Raw genomic sequence first — 15,931 nt, 5'->3', positions numbered from 1 at the left:
AAAAGCCCTAAGACCCATTTTAGAACAACTGCTATCCAACCATGCCTTTCCGATCTCAAAAAATGTGAAGTTAGTTGATTATTCTGTATCCAGATTCAGAATTTGTTTGTCCCTTTTGAATTTCATCTTACCAAATTCAGCCCAATGCTCATTCAAGCAATTCTGAATCCATCTGATTGTATAATCATCAAATTGATATTTCTCCCTTTGGGACACAAGAAAAGCAGGATCTACTTTATCAAAAGTTTTCCTAAAATCTAGGTAAACTATATTCCCACAAAATGAATTAATTCCATGCAAAAAGGAAATTGGATTAGTCTGACTTGTTCATGAAGACACTTTTTGCCTATTCTCCATCCCTTTAATGATATTTTCTAGAATTTTTCAGAAACCAAAGTCACCGTCATTGGCTTGTAGTTGGTCATCTTTGCTTCTTCCCTTTTTTTTGAAAACTGGAGCATTTATCTTTCTCCAATTGTGGGGCATGCCTGTCCTTTTCCGTGATCTTTCAACTATCACAGAGTGTCTCAGAACTCACATCTGCCAATTCATTCAGGACCCATGATGAGTCCATTTGGGGTAGGGGATCTGAATTCATCAAGAGTAGCTCAGTGCCCTGTTACTATTTCTTTCCTCATGTTGGCAATAAATACCTTGTGAATCATTTTTATCTGTCATCTCCAGTGTAAAAATTCATTGTCCTTTGCAGAGATTATAGAAACAAAATATGAATTGAGCGGTTTTGCCTTGTTTGTTGTCAGTTATTTCCCCATTCACCTCAAGCAAAGGTCTCATCCCTTCTGATTTCTTTTATCCTAATATAGCTAAAAAGCCTATTTTGTAACCCTTAGCTTCCCTCAATAGCTTCGGCTCATTATTTTTAGAAGTCTTCATTTTATTTTTTCCAAGAAAAAAACTGATTATATGTCTACTATGTATGTGTCTAGCACTATACTAAACAAGGGTGAATAAAGACAAAAGACTTACATTATTTTTAGAAGAATATGCCACACCTGGACTAACTTCAATCTTCTGTACATTACATTTTAAAAATGTTTGTTGGAAAAGTTCTCTGTTCATCCTAATAGGTCTTTTCATAATTCTCATTTTTCCTCTTCATTGGACTTATTTCCCTTTCTTTTCCAAAGTCTGAGGCACATGCCAGACTACAGTATACTCAATTTTTTCTTCATTATCAACAAATTCTGTGATGTAATGATCACTCCACCTCTACTCCCAAAATTCCCATTATTTCTACCCCAGAAGCAGTTCTTCCTTGTTAATGAAACTCAGATCCAGAAAAGAATTTCCCCTTAATTTTTTCACCTTTTGAAGGATGAAATTATCACTAAGTCAAGAAGTCATTTGTTTATTTGCTTTTGTGAGAGAGAGAGAGAGAGAGAGAGAGAGAGAGAGAGAGAGAGAGAGAGAGAGAGAAAGAGAGGTCTGAATAACAAATTCCCCATCACTATTATGTCATGCCTCTGTACCAATCTCTGATATGTTTCCCAAACTCATCCATTTCTTGTTTCTCTGCAGGGTGGTATGAACTACTCATAACACTTCCTGCAAAACAAATCATTACTGGCAATATGTTGCAGTTACTTAAACCCACCATGTAGTCCACTGCTATTTGTGCCATTTATAATTTTGATTCTTCAGATTGCTATATTTCCATGATTCACAGTGATCATCACTAGGTAAATACTGCTATTAAGAAAATGTGCTCCTGTGTCAGGAAATAAGCTTAAGATCATTGAAAATGCAGCACAAATAAGAATGAAATGGAATATTACTGTTTTATAGGAATAATATGACAAATACAGAGAAGAATATAAATTTCATTTATTTAAACTTTATAATAAAAAAGACCCCAAACTCCTGCTCTTTCCTGATAAGAACTGGACATGCCTGTCTCCATTGAATAATTCTGTAAATCAATGAGCAGTTCAGGAGACATCATCACTATCTTCAAGTATATGAAGAGTAGTTAGGTAAAAGAGGATTTAGACAATCTAATTAGTCTCTAAGAATTAATTAAAATCAATGGACAAATATTACAGAGAACTAGATTTTAGTTATGTTAAATCTTAAATTTTAATATTAAAGTTATCTGAAAATGGAGTAGATTGCCATGATTACAGTGAACTCTCCTTAACTAGATGTCCTAATGACTATTGCTTGTGTGTTTCAGATCAAAGTTGGACTTTCTGAGGTCTCACCTAACTCAAAGATTCTATGATTTTTAAAAGCTTAATAAATCCTTAGATTATTTAGGGTCCTATGCTAGTCCCTGCTTGTGCAAAGGAGTATAAGATACGATCCTCATTTTTAATCAGTCTTTAGGTAGACAGAACATGAAAGGTTCCCCTTGACCTTTCTACAGCTTTTATGTATTTTTGATCACAAGATCCTACTGGATACCCTTTGATTCTAAGATAATATATACTCTCTTAATTCTTCTTCTGCCTTCATTTTTCCCCCAATTGATAGTTTTCATTCATTTTTGATCATAGGATGCAAAAAAAGACATAAATAAAAATTATTTATTTGGAGAAAAAAGAAAAGAGACAAAAAACAAATAACCAAATTACTGTTATTGATGTTACCTTCAGAATGGTAAAAGGAAGTTAGAAAGGCCTCTAATAAAATAACCTTATGACGTTACTTACCATGGAGATCTTTGGAAAGAATATGGGCAACCATTTCACAGGACAAACAGGCATGAATAGGGTGCAATCTGTTTTATTGTAAGTGATTCTACAGAGTGATGAGAGATCTACTGGAATATTTGAATATTGTGCACTTAGGCTCTCTCCTTTTCTTAGCCCCTTCTAACAAAGAAAGATTCAAGCAAGACAAGAGAAAAATACACTGTGTCCAATAGGATCTTACAACCTGACATCATTTCACATTCCGTATCTGCATCAATTCATGCAAGTTTCCCCAGGCCTTTCTGAAATCATCCACCTGATGATTTCTTGTAGAACAATAATATTCCATAACATTCATATACCATATCTTATTCATCCATTCTCCAACTAATGAGCATCCACTCAGTTTCTAGTTCCTTAAAAGACAACCCTCAGATTGGCTGAGGTCCTTCTTCTCAATTCTTTAGTTACTCCTCCATGGTGACCAAATTGCAACTTCTGATGCATAAAACCATGAACTAATTAAAACACTTATCAAGGACCTAGTATGCATCATAAATTCATTGGGGAAGACAAAAATATCATAAGGAACAGTTCTTACGTAAGCTCAAGGAATCAGCAATCCTGTAACAGTGATTAGACATGTTTGCAGATAAAGATCTATGTATACAAAATAAAGGGTAGAATGGAAAAAAAGACTGGCATTTTGGAATCCAGAAACCTAGGGCTAGGCCTGGCTTCTATTATTTATGGGCTGTAGGACCCTATGCATTCCTCCAAATGCATAACTCAGTTTCTTCGAAGATCTTTAAAATAAGGGAGCTAAACTAGATTACTTCTAAGATCCTTTCCGGTTCTAACATTCTGTGATTCTGTGCTTCTCAGGGATTGATTATGGAATGGAGGGCATGGGAAAATGCAAGATTCAAGAGCATGGATTTTTTAGGTAGACGATGGGAGATACTGAAGAAATAAAGAAGTGAGGTCACAGTATATAAGATATACAAGAAATGGAAGTCAGGCATGTTGGGATCTATTCTGTTCAGTTTCTCAAGTCACTATGTGTACAAGTTCTTATTCTTCTATATCTCCATCAATAAATACTCCCTCAGAGGGATACTTTAAATGGCATGCTGACTGTAACAGACTTATTTGGTGATCTTATCACAGGTCTCTGCTGCCCAAAGGGCCTAGGATCTGAGGCTGGAGAGATGCTGATGAGGCTTCTCCCCTTCCACTATCCGCTCCCTGCCCCCCCCCCCCCAGGTGCCACCAAGTCTAGGAAACACTAGGTTTCTGTCTCTAGGGTCAGGGAAATCCATTTGCTGGACTGGATGGACTGCAGCTGTGACCGATATTCTGATACAGCAGAGGAGAAAGACACTGCAATAGACCCTTAAGAAGGATGTCTGAAGCCTCTTGGGGGCATTTATGAGGGATTCAGGCAGGGGTCAATAGGAAATAAGAGGCCTGGTCAGCTCCATAAAAGCTGGTGTGACAATTGCTGCAACAGATGTTGGAGTCTCCAGGGAATTGGGCAGGGCAAAGCAGGCCAAGGCAGAAGGTGAGTGGGCTCCTTTACTGCTGCTCAGTGCCAGCCAGCACTTGAGCAAGGGAAATAGGAGCAGCAAAGGGCTTGGGAAGAGGGACCAGAACTAAATTACTTCTTTGTAGCGGTCCAGTTATATAATCTTCCTGGAAAAAGCCAGGACCCAAGTCAACAAGGCTAGCTCTGAAAACCAACTATATAATGCTTTAAAGCCTAGGGGGTGGGAATGGAAGCAGAAAATGGAAAATGGTCATGCAGCAACTTCTGTGGAAAGCATCTGGAGGTTTGACTGGACCACAAGTTCAGTAGGTCACGACAGCCTCAAAAAGCAAGTAATAAAAGCAAAAACATAGCAAGAATAGCCTAGGATTGGATGATAACAATTCTGCTGGATATATGGTCTTGGTCAGACAACACATGGAGTCTCCCTTCACTTCTGAGTGCCCCATTGTAGAAATGGTATTTATCTGAAAACTGGTGCCCAGGATGGTACTGGGCCTCCTACAGAGAGGGAGCTTGAAGAGAGCTCATATTAGGAGAAGGGTGCACGAAAGGGACAAGCATAGTTAGCTTGAAGAGAAGATTTAATAAGATAAAAAGCAATTTTCAAATATTTGAAAAGTTGTCCACTGAAAGACAGATTAGTATTGTTTTTCTTGGTTCCAGTGCGCATATCTTAATAAATTGTCCTTGAATATTGTTGAAGGAATGAGGAACAATGGATGTAAGCTAGAGAGGGACAAAATTTCTGCTTTGTATAAAGATAAACTTCCTAAAAATCAGAGCTGTCAAAGTTGTAACGGATTGCCTCAATTCAATTCAATCCAACAGTCATTAACTGTCTCTCAAGTGCCAGGTATGGTCGTTGGGCTGGGGCAGTCCCTGCCTGCTAGGACCCTCCATTCCAGGAGAGAATACAAAATAGATACAAAAGAAATAAAACATAATGAGGGAGAGTGGAGAGGCATTTAAAACAGGAAAATGAAGAAAGGCCTTCCTTTTGGAGAAGGTAACACCTTAGGTCCCTGAAGATTCACAAGTACAATATGGATTATACCCTGGGGATTATTCTAAAGGAGATGTCCTTATGGGGAAAGGTTGGACTAGATAACTTTCAAGATTCTTTCCAACGAAGAGATTTTATGAAGAATGTCACACAGTCTTTTTAGAAGGCAACAAACTCCATCTCTTAGAATTGATTTAGATTTGAAAACTGCTCATAATGATTCTAGATTTGTGTCTTTGCCACTGCTAGTTTCCAAAAGCCACAGCTGACTCACATTAGTGGCAATAAAACACAGCTGGTCCCCATCCTACTGACTTCCCTTCCTTTTCTTCTCTTTTTCCATTCTCCTCTGCCCAAGGCTTATGCCAATCCCACCCCCCCCCTCCATGAACCGTCCTTAATAATATCCCTCATTTCCATAGCAGCATTAAGCTTGAAATAGGTAGTGTAGGTCTTGTAAATATTAAATTTACCAAGAAAAAAACTAAGGCTCAGAGGGAAAAGTTGCTCCTGCTCAGGGCCACCCAATCACATAACCAAGTCCCTACTTCCTCTGGATTTCCAGACTTCCTGTGCAGCAAGCTTTGCACTTCTCAGCTCTGCTCTCCTCTTAGCTCCTCGAGTGACATTAAGGCCTAAAAAAGTTACTGGCCACTTTGCTAAGTGACCATTTACAAAATCAAGAGTCTAATAAGAGGAAGGACCATATATCGTTTAATCATACCTTATATCCTGAACAATATTTCTTTTCACTATTTTATAAAAGCTCACATTTCCAAAACATTTTAGGCTTTATAAAAGTACATTCCTTACAAACAAGTCTGAAAGTCAGGGAGCATAATATGATATAGAGAAAAAAGAATTGGCTTGAGCGTTTAGAAGACCTGGGTTCAAAACCCATTTTTGCTACCAACTGGCTTTGTGACTAGGAAATTTTTGTTTAGTTTTTATTTTTTAATAGCTTTTTATTTTTCCAAATACATGCAAAGATAATTTTCAACATTTACCTTTGCAAAACCTTGTGCTCCAAATTTTTCTCCCTCCCTTCCACCTTCTCTCATAGACATCAAACAATCCAATGTTAAACATGTACAATTCTAAATATATTTCCATATTCATCATGCTGCCCAAGAAAAATCAAATCAAGAGCTGAAAGAAAAAAATATGAAAAAAATTAACTAAACAAACTACTACAAAAAAGATGAAAAAGATTATGCTTTGATTCATATGTAGTCCCCATAGTTCTCTTTCTGGATGCAGATGGTTCTCTCCATCACAAGTCTATTGGAACTGACCTGAATCACCTCATTGTTGAAAAGAGCTAAGTCCATCACAGCTGATCCTCATATAATTTTGTTGCTGTGTACAATGTTCTCTTGTTTCTACTCACTTCACTCATCATCAGTTCATGTAAGTCTTTCCAGGCTTTTCTAAAATCAGCCAGCTTGTCATTTCTTATAGAACAATAATATTCCATTACATTCATGTGTCATAATTTATTCAGCCATTCCCTAACTGATGAGAATCCACTAAATTTCCAGATCCTTGCCACTACAAAAAGGGAAACTATAACTTGTTTATCTTTTATGGGCTTCTCCATTATATATTAACTGAGAGACTGGAGAAGATGATTTCTAAGTTGTCTCCTAAACCTAATGATCTCAATTATTCTTTGCTATTTTTAAAAATATATGAGGTAATCAGGGTTCTGAGAACTCCAGCAACTTGTGCAGGGTCACACTCTTGGTGCTGGTACAAATCAGAATTTTGATTCCAGGTCTTTCATATGTCCCCATTTCAGTAACCCAAGCACTTTGTAATTTACACATGCCTGGACCACTACTGTAGAGGAGTAGGGAAAAGCCTACATCTTCAAGAATGCACCAAAGGGATGAAATCACAAGCTTCAAGCAAAAAAAAAATAATCGTATCTCACATCTCTTCTTTAAATTAAACACCTTCAGCTTCTTCCACAAATTCTTCCGTCTTAAGGAGGAGCTGGGTCAAGGGTTCTTGATTTCCTGTTCCCATCTAAATTTGTTCCCCTCAGCCCCTCTTTCTAAATCTTTCCTGTTTTTGTGTTTCCATTTAGGTTCCCTCTCAACCTTTCAATAAACTTCATGGCTCCCTACTGCCTTCAGGATAAAATCCAAAACCCTTCGTTTAGCTTTAAAAACCCTGCACAATTTGGCTTCAGTCTATCTTTTAAAATTTATTATTTAATAGTTCCTTTCCCAAACTCCATGGTCCAGCCAAAGTAGCTTATTTCTTGTTTCTTATTTGACACTCCATTTCCATGCCTTTGAACTGGCTATCTATGATACCTAGACAGGATAGCTAAGTGGTTTAGTAGATGAAGCACTGGACTTTGTGAATTTAAATCTAGCCTCAGACACTTAATAGCTTTGTGACCCTGAGCAAGTCTCAATTCCAATTTGTAAAATGAGCTGGAAAAGGAAAAGGTAAAACCACTACAGTATCTTTGCCAAGAAAACTCTAGATGGGCTCATAAATTGGACACAAGTGAACAACAGATGCCTGACTATACTCCTTCCCTCTGACTCTATCCTTTTTTTTTCCTTTAATACTACATAAAGTCTTTCCTCAACCCCCTAGCTGCCAGTTCACATCCTCATAGAAATTTGCAATTGTCACACAAAAACACCTTGTATTTGTTTTGTTTATAGTACTTTTCTATGTCTATATGACTATATAGACGTGTCTATATGGTCTTCTCTGATAGACTAAGCTTCTTGAGGGCAGGGAATTTCATTTTTATGTCTATATCTATGCACAGTGTCCAGTACATAGTAGGCACTAAATGCTTTTTCAATGACTAGACTGATTCTAGTTTTGTCTTTATTTTTTGCAAGGGGAGCCTTAGAAAAATGATGAAGTTCTATCAGCTAGCCTGGAGAAGGATTATTTTGGCCTCAGAAACCTTCCTGACTCTTCTAACTTGCATCAATAAGTTTTACTTTCCAATAAAATTAGCTTTATCAAAGAATGCCAATAATTTCAAAACAAAGTTAATTTTCATTTGTTTATTTGGAAAAAAGTCATTTCAATAACTGTTGCAAACACCTTTCTTGAGAGGAGAAAGAGTACAAAATAAAGGATAGTGACAACTTCATAAGGTTGGTTTTCTTGGGGAGATATCACTGTTTTCCAAGCAATGATGTGGTCTAGTAGATAAAACCCAGAATTTGACATCAGAAAGCCTAAGTATACATCTTGGATTTGAGGCTCTGTTCTACAGCTATGTGTCTTTGGGCAAGATTGAACCTCAGTCTCCCCAATCCATAAAATGAGGGAGATGGACAAGATGATGTGTAAGATACATTCTGATTCTAAATCTGATGATTTTATGCCTACAACTATGGAAAAGCAAAGTCACCTTAAGTATGTAGTTTCAATCAGCTTCTGGCCAAGGCCAAGACAAAGTTCAATTGTTCCCTTATACCCCATGAGAGGAGGGAGGGAAAGAAGGAGCTAGGATTCTGTACAAACTAGAAGGACTCCAGAGGAGGATAACCAGAGGTTGAGGAGCCTAGACATCATACTTTTTCAGAGCAGACTGAAGGGCTCAGAGATGTTGAGCCTGAGAAACAAAGACTTAGAGGGCACATGAGGGCTATCTTCTAGTTTTTGAAGGGATGCCATGTGAAGGAAGAAAGTTAGACATTCTTCTTGATTTAACCTGACAATTTGCTTGAAACTTGTGATTTCATCCTTTTGGTGCTTTTTTGAGGAAGTAGGCTTTTCTCTACTCCTCTACATTGGTGGTTGCAGTTAAAGGAAATGGAGCTAATTTATATTTGGTTCAATATAATGGAAAATTTCCTAAAAATCAGAGGTACCTTGAAATTGGATGGTCTGCCTTAGTAGAGTAGATTTTATCAATAGAAGTCTTTAGACAGAAACCTAAGAACCACTTGTCAGGAATGTCTTAGAAGAGATTAATATTTCAAGTAGGCTGGAACAGATGACCTCTGAGGCTCTATTCACCTTTGAGATTTTGTGAGACTATAAATTTAAATCCATGGTTTTTTCTTTTCTTTATCCTACCACTACCTACTATAGATTTCAAAGATCCTGAGAAATTCCCAAGTTAGACCCCCCCAAAAAAAACCTCTTTTCTAACTATTTCTCTTAGTCATATTTATTGAGATTGTTTTGGCAAGGTAAGTTCATTTAGGACAGGAACTTTTCAGTTTTTGTTCTTGTATCTCAGAATCTAGTGTGACACACAACAGAAACTTATAATAAACACTTGTTAAGATGAACTTCCATACTTGTTCTCCACCTTCATTGGGAACACGTGAAGTTCCCTTGAAATGTCCTTTATAAATCTTACTCAATGGCGATGGACAAAAGAGAAAGCTGCTGTGGTTCTCAATAAAGAGCCAAAACAGCTGCTCCCCTTGGGTCACACAATAAGGCAATGCTGAAGAAACTTTAGAATGCAGGCACCAGACACTTCTGTAGGAACAGATGGGAAACTGAAGGATGAAGCAAAGGCTTTTCAATGTGCAAAGTCATCAGTAGAGTTAAGGGTGACAAAGGATTTCCATTTGGTGGCAGGGACACCTTTGGGAGGAGTCCAAGAATATCAAAAAATGTGGAGTCAAGGGACACAGGGTCAAAGATCAGAGATTCAAAGCTACATGGAACCTTGGAACCTCATCTAGTCTAATTCCCACATGTTACAGATGAAGGAGAGTGTGACTTGGTCAAAGTTAAACAAACAATATATGTCAGATGCAGGATTCAAGCCCAGGTCCTCTGACTACAAATACACTCTTTCCACTACATACCCCTGCCTATGAGAAGCAAAATAGAGGAGTGGAGGGATGGGGGCAGAGCTTGCCACGGCCAGCGTGCCACATGCTTACTGAGTACCCTGGATTGCCCACACTGGAAATGTCCCAAAGCTGGAGCAGCAGCTGGACATGTACATCTGGAGGATAAAGAGTGGGGAGGGGTGCTGTTACTGGCTCCACTAAACATAGCTTCTCTTTTTCTCTTGTCATGTTGAATGTTCCCTACCTGGCACAAAGTCTGGGCTTTACAGGGACTCCATCTGAGTCAGGTTAAATAGATTCTTACAAGTCTGAATATGGAGATTCCAAGTAGGGATCTTGGGTGGGGGTTGGGGTGGAAGGAAACTGAGCAGGAAGAATAGCCAGACAGTGGAGAGAGGGACCCCAGAGGGACTTCAGGCAGCCAGACTCAGGAGGAGTCATCAATCTGGTAGACAGTGAATGGCAAAAGACAATTAGACTGCCCAGGGTTGCAGTGACCTAGTGAGGTATGTGGTATAGCAAAAGAAGCTTTGGCATGAAGGTCTGTTGGAGGACTGCAAAGGGAGGAAGCTAGAAGATGGTACAGATATTTTAAGTCTAGCTTGAGGGAGAAGATAGATGAACAGACAATTATAGAACAAACATTCAGGTATGGAATGACTATCTGTATGCTGTGAGTATACATGCTTTTAAGAAAGGGAAATAAAAGGAATGAAAAGAGAAACATTACATACATAATCACACACATACATACACACATACATACACACACACACATATGCAGAGGCCAGGGCTGTCTTGGTACTCTTGCCCCTCCATCCATCTGTCATGTCTAACAGGGTAGAAGGCTGGCCTGTTCTGACATGACTGAATGACACTGGAACCAAATGCCTCAAGATGGGGCAAGTTTCTACAGAAAGAGGCCTTCAAAAATGACATCACTTCAAACTTCAGCTGAGGTCTTTTCTTCCTTCTCAATTCAAGTGCCTGCTGCCCCCTCCCCACTCCCTCTTTCCCCACCCCACCCCCACCTTCATTTTCACATACAATCCACTCCTGGACCTAGTCTCCCATTTTCTCTTAGACTCCTACACTAGCAGTTTCTCCTGTGTGCACATGCCTGTGCAGGCGTTTGCGTACATACTTGCATTCTCCCAGACACAGGCACTTTTCTATACTGTCTGTAGTGAGAGTGGCTCCTGTACATTAAGCAACACTTCCTTCAGCACCCCCACTCCACCCCCAACCACCCTTGCCTCTAAGATCACTCCAAAGGTCAAAGTTGCCCAGCTTCAGTCCCTGCTGCTGTTTCCTGTGACTGGGTGCACCCCTGCTAGGTCTGGCTTCTTAAAAGGAAAAAGGCTCCAAGGTTGGCCCGACAGAGGAAAGATCCCAGCCCCAAACAGAACGTCCTACCGTGGGATGCAGGTTTGTGGCTGCAGCCTCCTGGCCTGGGAGACCATCCCATTTATCTCTCTTTGTTCCACTCCCTCTCTCGCCTCCTGCACAAGGCTGCAATCACACACATACTCTGGGCCGGAAAAAAAAAAGGACAGCCTAATTTCTTGATGATTATGTTGTTACCTAGCAACGGCCTATCAGGGGCTAGGCTTTTTGCCTGCAGTATTTCATGCAAATAGTTTGGAGAAATTGCAGGGTAACCCAGGCTGCTTAGCTGCTCTTCTCAAGGGACACATTACTGAATAAAACAAACCAAAAAGGAGACTACCCAAACCATGCACATGCTTTGCATAGCAGGCTGTCTGAGTACTCTCACTGCCTCCTGCCCTCTGTGTGTGTGCAGAGGAAGCAGCTAAGCCTTCCCTGCTGCTTGAGGCACTCTCAGTCACTCTCCCAAAGCTGGTCCACTCAGAGAAGCTCAAAAGTTCAGAGGAGCTTTTCTCCCTTTGCTCTGATTGCCTACATAGACCAATATGGGCTAAAGCAACTTTTGTTCTATTGGAAGAGGAAAAGCACCAAAAGTCCTCTCCTAGCAGTAAGTCAAGAAGAGACTGCCAGGTGAGATCATTTTCAATTACTTTTCCTTCTTCCTTCCCATCTACCACTTTTTCAGGACTCCAGCTGGTCAGGATTTGCCTCCTGTTTAGTCAGCTCTACAAGCATCTCTGCCTTTTGGCAGTAAAACCCTGGTTTTACAACTGCATTAGACCTGGTGCCTCTTGGGAAAGGCCTAACTAAAGACAATGGTAGGACTTGGCAGAGCTGATGAAAGATGGAACATAGGAAGTGAATGTAGGGAAGGCTGTGAGAAGTCAGGAGCACTGACATGTTGTTGGTAGAGCTGTGAAGTGATCGAACCTTTCTAGAAAATAATCTGGAAGCATTCAGGGGGAAAGTTACCAGAATATTCATACTCTTAGAGCCAGAGAGCTCAGTGCTGAGCATATGCTGCAACAGGAAGTTAAAAAGAAAGAGTTAAAAATATACTAAAATGTTTAAAGCAGAACTCTTTGTGGCATCAAAGAACTGGACATAACGTCAATGTTCAGACATTTAGGTAAACCTTAGTTCCTTAACTGTATTTGGGCCAGAAAACATCTCAGGTCTCTTCTACCTCTAAATTGATGCTCCCATCATCCTGGAATCCTATGGTTAGGGAATTGCTAAATACACAGTGGTGAATGAAGATAGCTGAATACCACTGCACTTAAAGAAATGACAAATATGCAAAATTCAGAAAAAGACAGGAAGGCTTGTGTGAACAGATGCAGAGTAAATCTACAATGATATAAACGAAAACAACAAAAGTAAGCTGACCCCTATAAAAACAAAATGAGCAATCTTGAGCCAGAGAAAAGGAAATGGGTTTTTCTTTTTTTCTTTTCTAAGAGATGGGAGACTATGGATTGATGTTCACCCTGTTAAATACAGTCAATTAATTGGGTGATCATGTTTAATTAAATTTTTTCCTTCATGAAACCTGGGACAGGGCAGATAAAGAGAGTGAGCTGTGAGCACAAGGGGTTTATCTGGAAATGGCTATGATATAAAAAGAAGCAAGATAAAGACAACATTAAAATAAAGACAATGGGCAAGGAAGCTTGATGGGGATGCAGTAAATAAAGTGGTGGGCTTAGTAACTCCAGGAAGATCTTAGTTCAAATACAGTCTCAGATTCTCACTAACTGCATGATCCTAGCACCAAGTCATTTAAATCTTTCTCATTTTCTTCATCTGCAAAATGAGGGGAATAATAGGACTTAATCTCTCAGAATTGTTGTAAGGATCAAACAAGATAATATGTGTGAAGTGCTTGAACCCAGAACCTGGCCCATAAGTGGTGCTACCTAAATGTTTGTCCCCTCTTCCACCATGTTTGTCCCCTCTTCCACCACAACCCAAAAATCTTTGCACTCCTTTGCACCAAGCTCTTTCTCTCTTGAATTCCCATTAGTCTGGCTTCTAATTCCCACCAATCCACTGAAGCTACTCATTCTAAGATGACCAGTGAATGAATCTACAACTGTTAGGAAGTGGGGAATAGGCCCAAAGCTCAGATAAGAGCTCCCATAGGGACAGGCATGGAGGTGGGCATCTAGACAAGAAGATCAAGAAGGGTATTGGCAATAAGGTTGGGAAAAAGGGAGGACACCAGTGGAAGCTGGAATATGGACAGCCTGGAGTGGACTCCCTGAAGCCAGTTCACTTTGGCTCCCAATATTAGTGGAATCTGAGAAGGGTGAAGGGGATAGGCTTTCCTCTCTAAACATGGGCATTCTCTCAAGACTTTGTCCTTGTTTTTCTCTTTTCTCTTAGAATATTCTTTCCTTTGTTAATTCCTTCTATTGCTTGATGCCAATTATCACATCCATAGATATATGAGTTGCCTATATTTCTGTTGGATGTCTTCACCTGGATATCTTACTGGAGAATCAACATGTCAGAAACTGAACTTGGATTATTTCCCTTGCCAAAAAAGTGCCCCTTTTGCTAACTTTTCTTTTGCCTTTGATGATCTTACAAATCTAGACTTGAAGTTAAAGTTTGAAGCTTTGGCATAATTTTTGATTCTTCATTCTCCCTCATCCTCCATATTCAGTCAGTTGCCAAAACCTATCCATTCTACAAATCTATTATCCCTCGAATCTGTCCTCTTTTTACTATCGTCACGGCCACTATGCCAGGCCAATCTTCCATCACATCTCAGAAGCTCCCAGGGGTTCCCTTTGCCAATATAAACTGTGAGTCTACCAGTTAAGCCAAGTTTCTTGAACTCCCTCAATATCATTACAGTCTCCCATCTTTATGCATGTGGACAGTCTATTCCTTATTCAGAAATTCTTTCTTTTCTCTACTCATTGAAATATTTTTTTTCTTTCTTTAAGACTTCAGGTGCTGCCTCCTCCATGAAACCACCTCAGCCAAAAGTATTTTTTCCTCCTCAGATTGGCCCAAGGCACTTTGGCTCTTTCCTTTACCCCTATCATATTCTGCCTTGGATGACACTATTCATATTCATGAACTATTTCCAGAGTACATAATAAGACTATGGGAGAGCAGAGACCTTGTCTTTTTCCATATGATACAAATAACCAGCATCTAGCACAGTATCTTACATACAGCAGGTGTTAATAAATGTGTATTGAACTAAATCTCACTCAAAGAAGCAGTATTGCCTAATAGTTAGAGTGCTAGACTTGAATTCAGGATTACCTAGATTCTAGCTTATACTACTTATTCATTTTGTGACTTGAATAAGTCATTTTAACTGCTCTGCCATTCTGCTCTTATTTAGCAGGATCCAAGTCAGAAGAAAGGAATGAGTCCACACAGCTCTTTACCATCACTGAAAGAATTTCTCAAAGTCCTTGTTCAATACTCAATGCAAACGAGCTGTGTTCTTGACAACATGGAAACTTCCTCCAATGATGCAGACAACAGGCACCGTGTCAGCCCCTTATGTGGCCTTCTTACCAGATGCTCACAAGAGGTCCATCCAATATGCTGTGGATCTTCCTCACTTTCTCTTGATACTGAGGGCCCACCAGAGGAACACACATGCTACCTATTGGGTATCCTTCATTCTCAATTGTGACCAGTTTACCTTTTTCAGTAATTATGTTTATATTCTTCTTCATAGTTCCTTATTTGTAGTGTGTTGTGGCCTGTTCACGGTAATTGGACACTGCTGGTGACACAGTGGATAGTGTGTTGGGTTTGGAGTCAGGAAGATCTGAGTTCAAATCAAGCCTCAAGACTTTCTGCGTGACACTGGGCAAGTCACTTAACTTTTATTTGCCTCAATTTATTCAACTGTGTGAGATAATATTCTCAAAAAGGCTAATAAAAGCACCTATCCCACAGGGTTACGGTAAAGATATTTGAAAAGTGCTTAGCACAGTACCTGGCACAAAAAGAGATACAGTGTAAGTGCTTATCCCTTACTCTTTCCTGTTTAATACCATAGATTAATACCACCATTTCTATGCTGCTCTTGCCTACCCCCAAAGAGCAGATGATCACACTCTAGTAGTTATAATCAGGGATGACCAGGCAGCCTCATTTGTTTGAATCTTATTACAATATCAGCTTTAATCTGTCCTCTCCCAAGAAAATAGAGTTGGAGAATCCTACTCACCTAAGATGGCTGGGTGACAAAATCCTACTTACCCCAGTCTCTACAGAAAGGGATGGTGCTCGGTACCAGATAACAACAAGGTCTTCATATCACAGACAAATGAACCAACTAAGGTTCAGGTATCAAGACAATTGGAGACACTCTTCAAAGAAGACAAGAAGATAAGAGTAATCTTGGGCTGGAACAGGTTTTCCCATCTAAAAGAGACTTCTTTCTTCATGTGAAGCCTGCAATATAAAAGTCCATACTAATTAAATATCTAGGCTGAAGAATGGTGAGGAACTGGTAATGAATGTTTGAGGAATAAGAGCCAAACAA

General features: G+C 39.5%; 1 protein-coding gene across 4 annotated transcripts in view; it reads right to left on the bottom strand.

The window, feature by feature from the left end:
• The window catches only part of PHC2 (polyhomeotic homolog 2), a 139,572-nt gene that overhangs the window by 75,508 nt on the left and 48,133 nt on the right, over nucleotides 1-15,931 (bottom strand). The window contains exon 2 of one of the 4 annotated variants that reach the window (XM_074305510.1): nucleotides 15,646-15,840. The exons of 1 other annotated variant lie outside the window; for it this stretch is intronic. The gene's annotated coding sequence lies outside the window, so the exon portion shown is untranslated. Of the gene's footprint in view, nucleotides 1-11,430; nucleotides 11,451-15,645; nucleotides 15,841-15,931 lie in introns of those variants that run through there. 2 more of the 4 variants (XM_074305514.1, XM_074305512.1) reach the window with 2 other exon arrangements.

The sequence above is a fragment of the Sminthopsis crassicaudata genome, chromosome 3, assembly GCF_048593235.1.
Source record: "Sminthopsis crassicaudata isolate SCR6 chromosome 3, ASM4859323v1, whole genome shotgun sequence".
Lineage (NCBI taxonomy): Eukaryota > Metazoa > Chordata > Mammalia > Dasyuromorphia > Dasyuridae > Sminthopsis > Sminthopsis crassicaudata.
Note: the sequence above shows the minus strand (reverse complement) of the source record. Positions and strands in the feature narration are given on the sequence as shown.